This window comes from Mesoplodon bidens (assembly GCF_964165515.1).
Source record: "Mesoplodon bidens genome assembly, contig: HAP1_SCAFFOLD_558, whole genome shotgun sequence".
In the NCBI taxonomy this organism is placed as follows: domain Eukaryota; kingdom Metazoa; phylum Chordata; class Mammalia; order Artiodactyla; family Ziphiidae; genus Mesoplodon; species Mesoplodon bidens.
The window spans coordinates 28,383-45,920 of NW_027671652.1; the positions used below are offsets into that span (position 1 = coordinate 28,383).

At 44.2% G+C, this 17,538-nt stretch overlaps 1 long non-coding RNA gene across 1 annotated transcript in view; it reads right to left on the reverse strand.

Annotated features, from left to right (window-relative positions):
• Positions 1–13,923: 13,923 nt before the first annotated feature.
• Positions 13,924–17,538, reverse strand: part of LOC308611224 — a 72,077-nt gene continuing 68,462 nt past the window's right edge. The window contains exon 3 of the long non-coding RNA XR_014014797.1: positions 13,924–14,284. This is a non-coding gene — a long non-coding RNA (uncharacterized lncRNA). The remainder of the gene's footprint in view (positions 14,285–17,538) is intronic.

Sequence of the window (17,538 nt, forward strand, 5' to 3'; positions counted from 1 at the left end):
CCACCTCCCTCGTAATGCTTGAACCTTGGCTATGACCCATTGTCACCTCTGGACAAACAGTTTCTGCTCTATTTTCTGTCTTCTGTCCTTCTGGGCCACTTCTATCTACCATCATTACCCAAAGAACTGACTTTACAGATTCTATATGCCAGTGTGTAAGACTTGCAGTGTTTTAAGAAGTATCCCAACTTCATGATGGTGATTTGGGGTCATTACTAAAGCACTCGGGATCATACATATTCTTTTAAGGTAGTTTTACAGGACAACGCACATTGGTATTTTTCTCCTATTAACAGAGTAGGAAGTTGTGGGTTGATGTGCAGTTATTTCGATTAAGAAAGCAAGATATGAACACTGCTTCTTTGCTGGGGTACTTGGCACTGCTCTTTCTCGTGCTGGGACATATTTTGCGCCTTTACAGCCTTGCATCTAGGCGTACTGATCAGACTAATGTTTGGCTTTATTGGATACGTTGACCAGTCTGATTGATATTCTGGTACATACAGGGTACTTGGTCATGGTTGCTCACCTCTGAACCTCAGCTTCATCACCTGCAAAGTTCAACTAATAGCATATCCGCTTTGTGGGGTTTTTAGGGATTTGGCAAGCGTCATAGTGCCTGGTACATGCTAGAGACTCAGGTGATGCAGTAATTATTCAAATGTGCATTTTCAGTGGATCCTTCCCACCTGGACAGGGTGACTTAACAGCCTTGGGAGAGTAAGAGCAGGACAAACAGCAAGGGCAGCATGGGCCAAGGGAAGGAGGTGAGAACTGACATGCAGGGAGCCCTCTTGCTGGTATCACCAGAGGGCCCATAGTGAGCCAGGATGTGGGGAGAGACTGGCCGCTCAGTAAGACCAGGCCAAGAAAGGCCGTGTGAGGGGGCTTAGCTTTTACCTTGTGGTAGAGGCCATCCAAAGGAGAAAGTGGAAGATGGGTAGGTATAGACTTCTCCCTTAGGAATTGTCCTCAGGGTCTGTTTATCTCCTGGCAGGGTGCGTTCAACGAGTTGGCCGCTCCAGCACATTCTAGAGAGGACTGGCCAGGTCTGACCTTCTGGAGATACAGCCCTGACCTCCTGGCCACCTCACTGAGGAGAGGGCTCATGGGGGAATCAGCTTCACTCTGCATCTGTCCACCAGTCCTGCACCCTGGACTCCAGGACCACTCACTTGCAAGAGGCACATCCAGCTGCCAGAGGAAGTGACATTTCCTGACTCATCTGGCTAAGAATGAGCAGAGTATCGCTGACCACTCCAGGGGAGTAGATGCCACAGAAGATCAGGATGCGGACAAGCCATAGAAGATCAGAAGGAACAAAGGTCAGTCCACGTGGGAGTTCACATGGGTGCCTCACAGTCCCCAACAGGCCCTCGAGTTTCCCTTCCAGCCCAACACACACTCCACCTGCCCACAGTCACCTGTGCCACCATCACAGAGCCCCACAGAGCTCCAAACATCCTCAAACACACAAACTCCCTACTTATGAGCAAATGCCTGACTGTGTGCCCAGAACCCTCCTGCTCCAATATACATGCACTAGAAACCCCAATAAAACCACAGCCACAGTCTTGAATACAAAATCACACCCCCAACGGCCCCTGATAATCAAACACCTAAATCCTCATACCCCACAAAAATCCACCCAACCCCATATAACCCCTCAATGCAAACACACAAACCCTTCAACAATAGCCAAATATATTCAAACCAAACTCACAGACTTCTTAATATAAGACACAACCCCCCAAATCCAAGTAGAACACATACAGTCCGCACACAGCTGTCAACATCCATGTATGTACAATGCCTCAGAAGCTGAGACAAACACAAAATACCATCAGAGAGACACAATGTTTCCAACCTTCTCCTAAATACTCCCCCCAGAACACATCATGACCTCACACCCCCAATACAAACATACACCCATCTCCCTCTTGAGATACTATAAACAGCCTCTGACACATCCCCTGATTATACACACACAGCTAGCAGCCCCAATTTACACTGACAACCCCAATCTCTGCAAATTCCTCCACATCAAAAATACACTCCCTGAACTCTTACCCTACAGGATGAGCATGTGTATAACCCCTGCACTCTGAATACACACGGATCCAACACACAGAGCATTAAAATGCATACCCCTACCTCTTCTCAAATGCCTGCACACATAGCCTCAAAACCCAGAAGCAGCCCACCACCCAGCCACACCATGCTACACCAACCGTACACTCACAAAGGCACTCATGCCCCTCATCTCTCCCCAGATCACACATACACAGTCTCTACACAGCTTTACTATTACCCCAAACCATCCTATGCCCTAAACATACATCCAAGAGTTCCCCACACAGCCCTAACCGATGATAGAGGCAGCTGTACCAGGGGCATCACGGTACCCTGAACGGGCAAATGCCGCTGAGGTAAGTGCCTCCTATGTTGCTGCATTTCTTGCTGCTGTTGCAAGTCATCCCTTGACCCCACCCAGGCTGACTGGGACACCCTAAACAGGAAGTGGCAGCGTATGAGTCAGGAAGAGGAAACTCCATTCCAGGTGTTCCCTGTCACCATCCATTGCACCAAAACATCAGATGACCAGCATGAACAAGAAACAGAGACATGTAACTATACCATGGTTGAAAGGCAATTTTTTCTAGAAAACATTTGTCCAAGGGAAGGGGGAGAAGGGTGCTCCCCCTAATTGTAGAGCCACGCTGTTACGATTCAAAGAAACGTCAGATACAGTCCAACAGGCGTGGGACTGCATCCATGTTGTAGCTGGATACGAAAAAGATAAGTTTTCGGAAGCCCCAAATCTCGCTTGCCAGTAAAGGCACATGGGCCCCGCTGCCCCATTGGCCAGGAACCCAGCAGAGGACCCTTAAGGGATATAGGGACTTCTGGGACCCTTACTGAGCTCCACCAAGGGGTGGTGCCATCACACAGCTCCATCCTTCATGAGATGACTAACAGACCTCCCTGTATTGGCAGCTCTGGAGATCGGGGGTCCCTAATGATGTCAACTTGAGACCGCCCGAGCACAAGTTAGAAATTTTTGCTCAGGCGCTGCAGACTCTTCAGGAGACTGGAGTGATGGGTAGCCGTCACCTCTCCGAATCCTGTACCCTGACCTCTGCCAACGCCTCTGCCTTAGGGACCTGGCAGATCCCTGGAGCGTGGCCCTCCTCTGGGACACTTGCCCATATACTTCTCTAATTTTCCTTGGGACACACATAAACAAATTTTCTTATGGCTCTCATTGACAACGGGAGCTCAAATTACAGTGCCTCCTGGGAACCCCTCCAATTATAAGCAAGGGCCACACTTTAGATTACAAGGCATAGTAGTCAGGGGAGTAGAAAGCATTCAACTTCCATTGAATGTCACTATTGAAACAATCTTTATTAAAAATCTTTTAGTGGTGGTAGCCCCTTTGGCCCTACCCTTTCCCGTTACAGCTATGGATGCCTTGATGTACTGCAACGCCATTTGGAACAAACCCAAATTCCTGGCCTTCCTGGTGGAAGCTGAAACTGGGAGCCCATAAGACTGACACCTAAGACAGTAAATATCCCCCAATAACATGTATGACAGGGGGCTGTGGGATTGCAGCCCATAATTCAGAATTTATGAAAAGAAGAAGTCATTAAACACACCATTTCTCCTTTTCAATTTCCCCATTTGGCTGCTATTAAAGCCTGCTATTAATGAGTGGTGACTTATAATCAACTACTGAAATATAAGTGCTGCTCCCCACTATTAAGGCTCCCATTTCCAACATTGTCCAGTTCATTAAGGATATCCAAAGGGCTCCAGGGAATTACTTTGCTGTGACAATCTAGCTGTTATGTTCTATTCAGTACCAGTTATTAAGGAGTCCCAGCTGCAGTCTACTTTTACTTCAGAAGGCACCCAGTATGTTTTAACCTGTCTGCCTACTGGCTATCTTAACAGCCCAGCTATTGCCCACAGTCTTTGCTGGCAAGACCTGGGGTCCCCTTGCACCGTCTGGCACTATACTGAGGTTCTAATCCAGAGCCCCTCAGGAGACTGGTGCACAAGGCCCTAACATGGTTGGTGACCCATCTATAACATACAGGTGGGCTATTTATTGCCCCACATAAAATTCAAGGGCTGTCCACAACTATTAAATTTCTGGGCATTAACTGATCCTCTAAAAGCCAGGAAATTCCTTTTGCAGCTAAACCTCAGCTGTTAACTATTCAGCCCCCCAACACACTATAGCAAGCCCAACACATCTTACTTAGGTCTCTCCACACTTTGGAGGCAATGAATACCACACTTGTCCATCATTCTTAGACCCATTTATGCAGCCACGTACAAACCCTCCATAGTTTACTGGCCAAGAGCTAAACAATAAGCTTTATAGCAGGCACAAAGCTCAATTAGTCAAGCCCTCCCACTGGTTCCCCCTGGCTGCTCCTTCTGGGCTGAGAATGGACTATGTGTCCCGGACCCTTTGGACTAACACAGTTCCTCCTAGCTGCCTGTGGGCTTCTGCACCAGATGGCTGCTCTCTACACCACTACACCCCCTCAGAACCGATTTGGGAACTGGTTCCTTGGTTTTGGTCTTGGTTTTGTGTGCACTGATGCCAGAATTTGTTTGCATCTTTTGCGTTTGGGTGTACAAAATGGGAAATACTCCATCAACCCTGAAGGAGAGCCCTTTGGGGCCTATAGTAGATAAATGGGTGTAACATAGCCCTGAGCCTATGACTAAGAAAGACATGTATACTATTGTAATAGGGTGTGGACCCAAAATATAGGATCACAAGGGCGGTAGCCCCTAAATGGCTCACTCAATTTTTATAGGATCTCGCAGTTAGAAGTGTTTTGCAAAACAGCAAGCTGCACCGGCAGTTGTTCCACCTGCCCACCCTCCCCCCATGCCGCCATCATATTCACCACCTCCTGTTTCCCCTACCCACGGGGATCAAATAGAAGTTTCTGTGTTAACCCCCAGAGGACAGGAGCCTGATTTAGTATCACCATCTAAGACTCCACAAGCCACCCAATTTGGACTGGGAGCCACATCCACAGCAGGGCAAGTTCCCTTGTGCGGACATCCTATAAGAGGCCAGGGGACTCCCTTGGCCTTGAGGCGTCCGATTCTAATTTCCCCACAGGAGCCCCAGGGAACTTTGACAGTGGGGAACGAGTTGATTGACTCTCCAATAGATACCACTCCCCAAACCCTCCCTGTTTATCTTAAGAGGCTTGTAAATATTAAACAAAGGGGAAACAAAGTCATCCTAGGAAAAACTTGCCTGTATCTTTGAGATGCAAATGTCCTTTCTGGTCTTCTCAGGAACTCTCATCTCTGCCATCTTTCTAAAATGCACCTTTTTGAAAGAGGGTAAAGTAATTTAGAAACTGACTTATCAAGGATAAATCAAAAACCTAAGTGTCTTTTCTGTAAAAATTCAGCCATCTAGACAAGTGAGTTGGATTTGTTCCATCTGCCAGAAACCTAATTTGAATCCAACCTCTTTTTGTAAACTGATGGGCTTCACATGGCTGTACCTGACTCAGTGCTGAAATTCTGAAATGACAACCATGACGTCTCTGTATGTTTGTGTCCTTGTATGTGTCTTTGTCTTTGGATAACATTGCTGAGGTTGATTTGTGGATGAGCTCTATTTAACTGGCTTAAAGAAAAGTAAGCACTTACACACCAAACTATTCTAAATACAAGAGAAACTGAGCTAAATGAGCTTCAGGTTCATGTGAACTGGGAAATAGTCAGTATTAATTAAGACCTGGTATTAACGTTCGTTTGTTGATCTAATTAATAGAGACATGCTGTTAGAGTCATCAACATTAAGTATAATACTTTTATTGTGCCTACGTTTAATATAAGCTAAATAAAATCTTGTTATATCTGTTGCAAATTTGTCAGCAAGGAAATAACTTGATGTGAAGAAACTTTTAAGGAAAGAAAATGCAAATGAGGTAAGAGCTTTAGGTGAACTTTTTAAAATACTTATCTTTTAGGAAGGTCTATCTAAAATTAATCTCTCCAGATATTTGAACACTTGAAAGTCAGAATTGTGCTAAAGTAAGTGACAGAAGGTTTATGGAAAGTGGACCCTGAAAAAAAGAGTTCTGTACGTGGTCAGGACTAAGTTTAAAATAAGTTTAATTGAGTAAATACGTTTTAAAAGTAAGCTGGTGCACAACTTGAATTTCGCTTTTCTCTCTGTTAAGAAGACAAGGTTTCTTAAGATTTCGGACTGCCTTTGATACCAGATTTTAAGTTTTTCTACCTTTTAAGAGATCTGTTCTGTACTTGCCTTTGAAATCTTTTATTGTTACTTTGGCTAAGTGAATAACTATTGTTTCACAGTGACATGGGATCCTATCTGTTTTAAACCCTTTTCTTATTTTTTTGACAAAACTTCCCAAATCAAATTATAATGAAGTTCCTTTGACCTCTAGCTAACTTTGGGGTGCTTCAAAGGGCCCCTGAAACACCCCAAAGAGAGATATTAACTAATTAGGTTGAATGACACAGGAAGTGTTGTCAAATAAGCAATAAATCTTCTTAGGTTCTATTGTATGCCAAATGACACAGGTATTCTACAGATTATATGGAGTTCCTAAAATCTGGTATGTCCTGGTAAAATGTTACCAGTCAGAATTCTCTTTATTGTCTGAAAGTGTTGCATGTCACCGCAGTAACCACGTTACTTTCTCAATTGCACTGTAATCAGATTGAAACGTGCCTTCTTAAGTCTTTCACCATTGTACACAGTCATGGTTTCACTCTGATGCCTTTGCAAAAATGCTTCCTCTTCAAGAAGATTTATAGAAAGGACCTTTGCATAAATACAAGTTTCTGATTTTCAAACCATAAAGGTGAACTGGGTAAGAACTTGAAGAATTCTAATGGGAAACCTGATGGCTTCATAAAGCTGTTAACAAAAACGATTAGTTGCACATGCCTGGGTAAAAGGGTTATACTTATGGTTATAATTTTGGTTATAATTATGGTTATAATTTTTATGGTTTCTATCTGAAAAATGACTGTTTTAACTCTGTGTTTTCCAGGTGTAAGCAAAACGCTCCCCTTAAACTCATTATGATTTACAGTCATTTGTTAAATTATACCCTTATAAGCAGAATTGAAACATTTATCTTTTTCTCTCTACCTGGGTGATCCTGCCAGTAGCATATGCTTGTCCCAAAGATTAAGCCATGCACGTCTAAGTACGCACTGCTGGTACACTGAAACAGCGGATGGCTCACTAAATCACTTATGGTACCTCTGGTCGCTCGCTATTGCAATTGGATTACAAGTAGTTATACTGATCATTGTTCTTTGTTTCCAGATTGTTTGCTCTTTGTGTCTCCCTGCTGTACTGTGTCTTTGTTAACATTACTAGCTGCATTACTTATATCCTGTCTACTTTATAAGACTGGCGTCTCTTACAGTACCCAGTATGGAACCAGGCCTCCAACAATACTTCAATGGCTAAACATCTTGAGAAAATAGACCACATTTATAACATGAAATAATTGTAATAGTGTGATTCTAGGTACAGGAGGAAGCAACAAGGGAAAATGTCTCCTGGATCATAATTAGATAGAGGATCCAGAAGATCTTTAATTAGCAATAGGGCCTAATCCAAAAACTAGCACCTGGAGTGGCATATCAAGAATTCTCCCCTGACCTGGGATGAGCCTCCCAGCGCCGTGGGACAAAATTTGATCCTGAAACGTCTTCCAAATATGGGTCAAAATCCTGACCAAGAGGAGAGGATCTGAGAAATGGAATATTTCCTGACACATTAGTGACTGCAGCCCCCCAACATGAGCCGGTGAGCCCTGACAAAACTCAGGATATGAGAATATAGGATACAGGCCCCGGATAGCTGAGGCACATATCAAATGACTGACTTCAGTGAGCCCAGACTCTGGCATCTTCCCGTCCATAGAAAAGTGCTGAATTCCTTAACTTGAGATGCTGCCTCCCAGGCTTGAAGCCCTCAAAATTCCCATCAAAGAGGTCGTAACTCTCAACTTTTAGGCTGAGAATATTTTTTTAAGGCTACAGGTGTAAAGGACACACTTTCCAGAGAGGAACAAAAAAACCAAAAACCCAGCGTTTGGAACACCGGCACCAATGGTGGACACTCCCGGAAAGATCCATCTGATGAAGCAATTAGAAGGGCCGTCACCCCCTTTTATCCACAAGACTGTGGAATGGACATTGACAGTAGGGAATTGTAACAGGGAAGAGCCAAATCGGACTCCACATGGGATCTGTTCCTTTTACTTTAACCTTTGCCTTCTGCTGCTTTTGTTCACTACAAGGATACTGTCTGTACCTGTACATAATGGCCTGCCTCGGGGAACCCTGTCCCTCTGTCTGAATGTTAAACCAAAGTGCCTTTGTTCAGGGAAACATATGGACTCCTTCCACCTGTGGATGGCTACAATTAAGAAGAAATTAACACATCTCCTCCCCGAGGCTGGCCATTCCAGGGGCTATTCGCACAACTTATGGCCTTCTTACTTTACCTCCTCATCTCCTCCCCATCTCTGTATTATAAAAGAAACTGGCACCCAAACCCCGATAAGATGGTTATTTTGAGACTTTAGTCTGCCATCTTCTCGGTCTGCTGGCTTTCTGAATAAAGTCATATTCCTTGCCTCAACACCTCATCTCCGATTTATGGCCTGTCATGCGGCAAGCAGAGCAACCTTGGACTTGGTAACATGTTTACTCAGGACACGGTGTCACAAAACGGGACACTGTTTTCTGTTTGTTTTGTTTTTGTTTTGGGCCGCGCCATGTGGCTTGTGGGATCTTAGTTCCTCGACCAGACATCCAACCCGCGCTCCCTGCAGTGGAAGCTCGGAGTCCTCACCAATGGACTACCAGGGAATTCCCATGGGACACTGTTACCTGGCAGTCACGGCCCTCACCTTTGTGAGGCAGAGGTAGTAGTGTAGCAGGACTGAGAACGGTGTGACGTTTAAAGATTAGGTGGTGAAAGCAGGATTTCACAGGAAGTTAATCCAGTGATACTTGCGGAGAAATGTTGTCAATTCAGCGTTAAGAAGACTGTGGACAAGGTGTGGAGTTTGCAAATAAACTTCATTTTCTAGAGTCAAATCTGCCAAGGCTTCCACTAAATTTGCAGTTGTGGCTATAACCTTAAGACACCTGAGACAGGCAAAAGCAACTGAATCAAGTTGTATGCTATAACAGGCAATAGGCCTGTGTTTACTACCATGCTCACACAGTTCTGCGCGGCCTGATTATGCCTTTCATGCACAAATAAAGGAAAAGGTTTTGAATAACCTAAAGTTAATCTATTAAGTAGAGATCTCTTTTCGAACTTAAAAGGGCTAATATACTTTGCCTCCAGTGGAGATCTCACCTTAAAGTATCCGGATCGGGCTTCCCTGGTGGCGCAGTGGTTGACAGTTCACCTGCTGATGCAGGGGACACGGGTTCGTGCCCCGGTCCGGGAAGATCCCACATGCCGCAGAGCGGCTGGGCCCGTGAGCCATGGCCGCTGAGCTTGCGTGTCCGGAGCCTGTGCTCCGCAACGGGAGAGGCCACAACAGTGAGAGGCCCGCGTACCGCAAAAAAAAAAAAAAAAAGTTTCCGGATCAACCTGAACCTGATCATTTGGGTAACCCTAAGGCAGGCAGTTCTTGCAGTGCTTGTTTTAGCCTTATAAAAACCTGCTTATGTTTATCTTCCCAAGCAAAGGATTCAGGAACTAAATCTTTAATAAGTTCATAGAGTGGAAGAGGTAACAGAAAAATTTGGAACCTAGAGCTTGCAATAACCAGCTAAACCTAGAAATCCACAATGCTAGCACTTAGTTGTGAGTCTAGGAAGTTCCTGTATCAGCCTAATTCTCTCTGGAGATAGCTGAATTCCTTCAGTGCTTAGATTACGTCCTAGGTAATGAACAGCGTCTACGGATAATTGTAATTTTTCCTTTGTTCTTTCTCAGCTAACTGTTGCAGCAAATAAATGGAATCTTTTATGAATGCCTTATGGAACCTTTACAGTAGCTGAGTACAGCAGGAGGTTATCTCCATATGGTAAAAAGGCTGATTTCTCAGGGAACTAGAGGGTACTTAAATCTTGGTGAAGTACTTGGGAGGAAAAAAGAAGGAGTCCCAGTGAACCCTTGAGGAATAAAAGTGCAGGTATATTGTTGATTGTTCCAAGTAAAGCCATGTAGATATTGGCTGTTGGGTCTCCGGGATGCTGAAGAAAGGTGAACAAAGGTCTCCAACTGTAAACCATTTCAAGTCAGTTCAAGCTTGTGACACAAGGGTGGCTAGGTTTGGAACAACAGGAAAACAGGGGAAAACTATTTTTATTAACAGCTCCCAAGTCCTGGACAAATCGCCATCCTGCCAGGTTTCCAACCAGGCAAGATTGGCATGCTGCAGGGACGAGTACACGAATGATTACCTCCTGGGCAATTAGGTCTTCTACAATGCTATGGGACCTTGTGTGACCGCAGGCTTTAATAGCTGTTGAGGAAACCTAGGGAGAGGTTTAGCTACATCTATCTGAATCTTTATAGGTTTGCATTTTTTTATTCTTCTGATGTTAACACTGTCAGAAGTAGCCCCCAAATTTGCAGGCATCCTGTCAGAAGTAGCCCCCAAATTTGCAGGCATCTCCATCCAATTAGGGAACTTTTGTTGAACTTCCGCTTTTAGGTCGAGGACAGATTGTAAGGAACATAACTGATCAGGTTCACGTTGATCAGGAAATTTTAAGGTGAGATCTTCACTGGAGGCAAAATGTACTGGCCCTTTGAAGTTAGAAAAGAGATCTCTACTGAATAGATTAACTGGGGCTATACTGCATAGCAGAAAGGAATCTTGGTTGAGATAAAAATTCTCTCTGAACTGTATTAGGTACTCCCACTATGGAAACATCCTCTTTACTCAGAGGGACCTGTTGTTCTTTGAGGGTGGGATTTAGAGTAGAAAGCACAGCTCTGGTTAGGGCTAGGGGTAGGGTGTTAAAGGGTTAGGTAATTATGTTTACAGTTAGGGTTAGAGTTTAATGTAGATTTCAAAGTAAAATATGAGAGTGGGGTTTCAAGTAGAAAGCATAGCTCCAGTATCAACTAAAATTTGGCCGTTTTTCATTATATTTTCCTCTGGGCTGTTTAAGGTCATTGCTGCTAATAGTTTACCAGAGAACCTCTGGAGTTCTGCTAACTAGGGGAGAGGGTCATGGGGGGCCCTCCCTTTGAGACAGATACGAGAGCATTTGTGAAGAGTTTGCATAGGACTTTTGAGGACACCTCTTTTTCCAGTGTCCTCACTGATTACAAATGAAACATCAACTTTGGGTCATCAAATTGATCATGGACCCCTAGGAGGTTGTAATGGGGGAGGCCCAGGTGTCATTTTGTGTCCCTTGCCTTAGAGCTGTTGTAACTGTAAGGCTATGAGCTTGGTGGATTTCTGTTTGTGATCTTGCTCCAAGGTCCTTTCAAAATGCTCAGCTATAGTCACGAGTTCAGTCAGGCCTATAGCCTCCCACCCTCTTTTCTGCCCTTTTATCAATCCACTCATCTCAGAAGATAATCCACTTACAAAGAGGACAGTTAAAGCAGGCTGAGTGGCCTTTTTATTCCTTGGAACACCAACTGCTGTAAAAAGAGAGCTTCCAAACTGGTTCCAAAGTCTTCCACAGATTCACCCCTCTTTTGTTTGTACGAGTGAATAATACATCAATCATTATTAGGCCAATTAATAACAGACCAAGTGTGAGCAGGGAAGATTTTAGGAATAGCTTATAAAAGGTTAGTTGTTATTCTGCAAGCCTTTTTAGGTTGAGGATCTTGAATACCATCCTAGGGATTATGTCATTTTGCTTCCCACATCCATTCTGGGGCTTCCCCCAGTCCTACCAACATGTGTACAAGTGGATAAAGATCTAGCAGTTTGGGGACATACGCCCTGACAGTGACTCTAAATTCTTTAAAAAATGTTGGGGGTTCCTCCAAGGTTTAGAGAATTCTTTGACTACAGCTCTCAGTTCAGTCTTTGACCAAGGGGTAAAGGACACCTGAGGGGGCTCACCTGCAACCTCAGGTAGTTTTACTTTAAATGGCAATTGTTAAATATTCTCTTTGGAATAGAGAAGTACTTCAGACAGGAAATGAGTAACACAAGAGTCCTCGGGTGACAACGGAAAGGGGGGGACAGTAGGAGGTGCGTCTGCAGTCACATCCGTCCTACGGTCTTTTGTCTCAGGTACCTTTTGTCTCTTTAATTTTTCATTAGCTTTTTGTTCTAAGTCTCTAAACGAAGCTCTTTTGGAATCTTGAAACCGTCTGTAAACTTTTACATACCAAGTAAAGCAGGCATCTCATTCTCCCTGTGCAATCTGTGAACCCTTGCTCTCTAGTGTTTTCCTTAAATGTACAATCTTGTCTAACTGGAACATGCCCCACAATGACCACTGTAATTCTAGATCAATATTAGTATAATTTTTCCATCTTTCTAAATATCTACAACCTCCAGGACCATAGTTCTTAAATATAAAATAAGCAGGTGTGCCAGAAGCTGGCATTCTCAACTCTTGGGCGATAAAGGATCTCATTTCCTTAGCTAGCCTTTGTCAACCCAAAAGAACACACAAAAAAACCTGCGCCTTAATATATCAGCAGTAACAAAGAGATGTTACTATGTCCTGGACAAAAGAAGGCCTGGTATGCACCACCACCGATTCCCAGGGATCCTTGGACTGAGGAAAAAGATCCAAACGGCAAATCCCAAGGAAGGGGGACTGCAAACTGATTCCAAACAAAATGGAGAACTATAGCCACCACCAACAGCTCCAAGCATGGAAACTGGGGGCTGATTCCAAACAGATGGGCAAGTGCAGACTACACTGTCAGCAGTGCCCAGTGTGGAATCCAGGGAACAATATTAGGGGCTATGGTTTACCACTCAAAAATATACTGGCAATAACCAAGAGATGTTACTATGTCCTGGGAATTTCCATCTGAAAGGCTAGGGGTTTGGCCTCAAGGAGAATCCTCTACCAGCCAAACTGACCTGCCCTGTAAAGGAAAGCCAATTAGATTGGGAGCACAAACGCAAAGAGAATGGAGCTCAAACCAAGAGGAGCTTACCAACAACCTTCAGGAATGGCAAGAAAGACAGTGAACTCAAAGGAGTTGTGGGCACCACACCTGTTCCTCCTTGTCCCAAATGTTATCAGAAATTTGCTTCAGATCCCATCACTGCCACCAATATATTTACCTTTTTCTTTTAAAAAAGATAAGCATTTAATCATAAAATCATCTTGTTAGCAGTAGCAATCATAAGAGTGGATTTTAGAAAAGTGCACATACATATTTTTATACAGAACATTTCTGGAGGGATACATACTAAACTGTTAGTGGCCACCTCTGCATGCCCCCAATGTATTAAAAAACAAAATTTAACGGAGTAAATTGGAAGATTTACTTTGAATTTTGAATAAATTGGCCTTATTAAACGATTCATGAATCAGGCAGCATCTCATCTGATAGAAAGGGAGATACTCCAACGGGTTACACAACATGGAAGGCTTTCTTTTTTTTTGGCCATGCCACATGGCATGTGGAAATCTTAGTTCCCCGACCAGGGATCGAACCCATGCCCCGTGCATTGGAAGCGCGGAGTCTTGGCTGCTGGACCACCAGGGAAATCCCGGAAGACTTGTATAGTAAGGAGGGTGGGACAAGGAAAGAAAGTCATCATCAAGGGAAAAAATGAAAGTTCACTGGAGGAAAGTAAAACTTCAGATGACAACGGCGTCTCATTGGCTAAACTGTGGAATTTTCTATTAGCTACTTCTATTTTCTATTTCTTGTTGCTGGCCAGGAAGGAAGTCTTCCCTCCTCCAGCTGGGGTAGTAAAGTGGTTGCACTTCCTCTTTGGGGTCAGTAAATGACCTCTTCCTGTTGGGGTAATTGATGATGAGTGGCACGGCATGAGAGCTCCCTCTACGGGCCTTCCAGACTCCAATTCTAGTGCAGGTTTCCTTTTGTTAACATTCACAGCATGTTTTATTGGCAGGAGGAGTCACAATGAGGGAGAAAAGGCCACAAGACTCACCATAAAGAAGGCTCAGAAATGCTTGGGTGGGTCCAAGGCAGGCACAAGGTGGCTGTGGGGTCAGCTGGTGGCTACAACGATCACATGGTTCCCTCTGATGGGTTTGCAGCTCGATGTGGAAGAGTGAATAAAAGGGTCAGTTCATCCTATCAGAGAAACATGAAACTGAGATAAGCTTCCCACTGCTAGAAGCATCTTGAGCCTTCAGAAAAGAACAGAGAACATGTCTAAAGGGTTTGGGAACATCAGAGCCGTATCTCCTCAGAGTGGGACTCCCCAGGCTCTCCAGGTCTCAGTCCCCAACTCTCCCTCAGTGACAAAGCCTCCCTACCTCTGTCCTTGTCAGCTCAGTGATCCCTAGAGGTCCTGCCTATCCGTGAGGACTTAGGTTTCCATGAGACAGGTTGGTTGAGACCTAGTGATACAGTTGACCAGCCTGATATGCAACAGTTCCCACCACCCTGGGGCAGTTGGGCTCAGGGACACATGGCTCTGGACCCCATGTGGAGGGTGTCCTTGCACGTCCGCTGTGCCACAGAAGAGCCAGGAACGCCTGTAGCTGTCCAACTGATTCTCAGGGGGTTTTCCTGGGAGAGCCCTTGGTCATCTGACCTCCTATCCAGGAAGCCCCATGACTTTCTGATTGCTGCCTGTCATGCCAACAACACACCTGTGAAGGTTCTGCTCTGCATGGCCATCTGTCTGCCAGGCGCCCCCTTCTAGGGACCCAGATGCTAGGACCACACAAATGCTGAAGGAGTGTCCACCTGCCTAAGGTACAGACACCCCTGTATCCATCTGCATGATTTCTACTGGGAATCAACAACATTTATGGGGATTCTCTGGCCCTAAAGAACAGACCAACCTGATAGGAGCAATGCAATGATTCACAATTACCAGGGTCAATGCACATATACAAGGGCCCATAGCCCCAGATGCCCCACTCACAATTCACATGAGGGTCCCATACGTACCCACCGATGCCCAAATATTCTTGCTTCACACATACACAATCCAAACACGCACATCAGTGGTACGCTGCTAAGTGCTTGATAAAAAGCTCTCCGAGAAAGGCGGGAAAGACTTCACTTATGGTATCTACATGGTATAAATATTCCCAGCAGGACCAATTTCAAGCTACCCACCTGACATCACTAAACACACAGCTGGGAAGAGATATGCACCATTGACTCTCCCAAGACAGTATGAACCAGTTCCAGCACATTCCATAACTTTTCCTGTGAATATGTGCACAGAATCCACTTACACCCCAAGGAGAACTCTCAACTCCCACCACAGATATATAACCAAAAGGACACCACATACACATTTGTGTTTGTACATAGATATATATATATATATGTCTATCTCCTGAACACACACCCTCACCCTGAATAAATACACAAACAGACCACCTCTTACTACCTAAATTTTTACAGATGAAACCTTACTCACCCTGAATATTCACATTCCACTCTCACAACTATATATACACACACAACATGGGCCTGAAAACAAACATGTGCAACCAATATGCCATCCAGATGTACACACTGAGTACCTAAGCACACAGGGTCACCAAGTACACAACTGTCTCATGTGCAACCCAACAAAAGACCCATATGAAACCCCACAGCCCTAAAATACATAGACTGCAGGACTCCTGCACACACACAGAACCCACACAGCCTACTGGTTTCCAAACACACAAACTAAACTCTCACGTCCCACAGAATACATACCCCAGAAGCCCCAGGAACTCAAACACACACACAGACACAAATAATCTATACTGATCAAATACAGCTGACCCTTGAACAGCTTGGGGGTTAGGGCGCCAACCCTCCGTGCAGTGGCTCTGCATCCATGGATCCTGTAGTAGTCCTGTAGTAGTTACTGAAAAAGAAATCCACTATAAGTGGACCCGTGTGGTTCAAACCCATGTTGTTCAAGGGTCAACTGTCCATATAAGTCCACCTCACTAATACTGAGAACACACATACAAGCAACACCACTAAATTCTTCAGGCATTACATTTTGAAATAGACACATAGAGGACTCGAAGCCTCCTGCTACACTCACAAATCACAAATACACACATCCACAAACTACTCATGAGTATACACCCCAAATGCTCAGACACACTCAAAACAGAAAAACACCGACAACCTCTGCAGTCTTACTAAGATACATACACAATTCTCACACACCTATGGACACACACATGCAAATATTCCTAACCCCTGAACATATGGATCCCCTCCCAAACACTATACATTATGCTACCTCTCCAGAATACAAGCTCCCCACCACTACTCCAACATACAAACTGTATATGTGTGTGTGTGTGTGTATATACATTTCTACCCTCACCCTGAATATATAGACAGACCACCTCTTACTCCTACCAAACACATGTATAAACACCCTAGCGTTCTCCAAAGAAATACACTTTGAATACTCCTAACAACTCCATACCTTATGAACAAACTCTGATAATGCATGCACCTGATGATGGACACGCACACGGATTAGAATACACAAATAAGATACATGGAAATATCTCCAGCAAACCATTTATGAAACAACTTCCATATATCAAATTATCCCTAGCTATCAGGAGCCAGCTCACACATATGCAAGTACTAACAAATACCCGTATCACATATTTCTAATACATACAAATGCAATTGTCCATCTTCCCTGTAGAAACATAGAACCCCACCTCTCTATCAGATACACATATACTCACTTCCCAAAATACATAAGCCTAAGAGGCTCCTACTGAAAATTACAAATGCACAGCCTCAGCAAATATTCCTCCAAGTGGCCATGCCCCTTGAATACACACACAAACTCATTTAACACACAACTCTCCACAAGTCCCAAATAGAACCACGATTACCCAGTACACTACAAATAGACAATAATGTCACCCTATACGCCCTTTGTTCCAAATACACATACAGTACCACACTACTGGCGTATACATAACCCCATATTCCCAACCTCTCACACAGAATGAACTCTGCCATCTTGCAGAATACAGGATCATACAAACACAACATACCTACACATTCAACATCCACCAGCCCCATAAAATAGTCACAGACTTGCCCTCTACACATCCAAATATACATACACAGCTCCTGAAAATGCACACCCACAAACACCCCATAACCATACAACATGCCCTGAATACACAAATGATCAGCCTACATTCCCCAAATATACAAAATTAACACACTGGACACCCAAAGTAATATACACCACTACTTTTCCTGACATGGCCCTTACGCATATGCAGATAATCCTTCCAAATCCACCATTACACACACACAAATCCCCAAATTCAGGGGTGAAAAAAACACATGTAAACATTTTCCCCAAACACCAAATT